Here is a 1,745-nt window from a genome sequence, read left to right as displayed (position 1 = left end):
TGGGTATGAACGTCAGCGTCACCTGGACACTTTGCAAATGGCAGCTAATTAATCCTCACACCCCCGGTGCAGGTGGGCGAGAGAAACCTGCTCGGTGCTGCTGGATGGGGAAACTGAGGCAGGAGCCCCTGGGACATCCCCAGGTCCCCTGGGAGGACAGATAGTGCAGGCAAAGGGGCGGCTGTACCCCAAGGGGACGGATCCCCAAACCCCAGGGGACGGATCCCCACACCCCGAGGGGCTGGACCTGTGCCCCCCGTCCCTGCGGAGTGTCTTGGCCCCTCAGCACGGCCATCCCCACTGCTGCCACGCTGCAAAGCCGGGGGCGAGAGCCCCCTGGGCTGGCGAAATGATGAACACAAAACTGGCTCGTGCTCACAGAGATAATTTGTCTTGGAAATCATCAGTGGGTGGGAAGCGGAGGGGAAAGGGGGAAAGCAAGGCTCGGGTGTCACAGCCCTGCAAGCAAGGGCTGGGGACGGATGAAGTTGAGCAGCGCTGGGGGCTTCATCCCACGCCAGGCCCTGCTGGGACATTTTTGGCCCATTTTGCCCCTTTTTTGCCCCTGGACTGGCTGGAGGTTGCTAAATATGGGGTGTCAATTCTGCTCCCCAGCAGGGACACCTCCTGGGACTGTTCTAAGCCATCCTCAGTGGCTACTTGTTTCCTAGTAATAATCGCCATAAATTCTAGATGTTGTAATAGTGCAGCTTCAGCATCCCCATCATCCCCATCATCCATATCATCCCCATCATCCCCATCCTCATCATCCCCATCCCCAGCAGACCCCGCTGCCGGCAGAGCCCCAGCAGCCCAAGGCGCCGCTGGCTGTACACGAACGGCGCACCATCTGCTCCGTGAATTACAAATGCAAAAGGAGAAGGATCGCGTTTGTAATTAATCAGCAAAAAGATCCCAGTTGTTCAACGCCCGTGCAGGCGTTTCGCCGGTGGCGTTTCAACCGGGTGGTGGCTCCTGGCACACGCGTGCGTGCGGGGTTGCAGGGGTGCAGATGGGGTGGTGGTTCCTTGCACATGCATGTGTGGGAGGTCGCAGGGGTGCAAATGGGGGGGTGGTTCCTTGCACACGCGCATGTGCAGGGTTGCAGGGATGCAAATCCCCCTGCAGGGATGCAGGGATGCAGCTACCCCCGCACACACGTGTGTGAGGAGGGTTGCAGGGGTGCAGATGGGATGGTGGTTCCTTGCACACATGTGTGTGGGGGGGGTTGCAGGGGTGCAGGTGGGGGGTGGTTCCTTGCATACACGTGTGCAAGGGGCTGCAGGGGTGCAGATGGGGGGGTGGTTCCTTGTACGTGTGTGTGCAGCCGTCACAGGGTCGCAGATGGGGGCTTGTTCCTTGCACACGCGTCTGTGGAGGGGGTCGCAGGGGCGCAGATGGGGCCGTGGTTCCTTGCACACTTGCGTGTGCAGGGTCGCAGGGGCGCAGATGGGGAGCGGTTCCTCGCACACGCGAGTGCGGGGGCAGCTGTGGCGGCTGGACGCAGCCGGCTGGGGGAGAGGGGGGTTTCACACCTGGGGGGAGAGATGGACGTTCGTGTACCGGGCAGCTGCCGCGTATGCGAGCACCCGCGTACGGATGCGCGTACAGATGCGCACACGCGTGCGCACGGGCAGGGCCCGCCAATTCCGCGCATGCGCGCACTCCCACCTCCCTCCCCACGGGGCCGCCGCGGCGCCAGGGGGCGCTCTGCTCCCCCTCGGGACCGGAAGTGCCGCGCTGCT

The sequence above is a fragment of the Rissa tridactyla genome, chromosome 12 (genome assembly GCF_028500815.1).
Source record: "Rissa tridactyla isolate bRisTri1 chromosome 12, bRisTri1.patW.cur.20221130, whole genome shotgun sequence".
In the NCBI taxonomy this organism is placed as follows: domain Eukaryota; kingdom Metazoa; phylum Chordata; class Aves; order Charadriiformes; family Laridae; genus Rissa; species Rissa tridactyla.
This window is presented reverse-complemented; position numbering follows the sequence as displayed.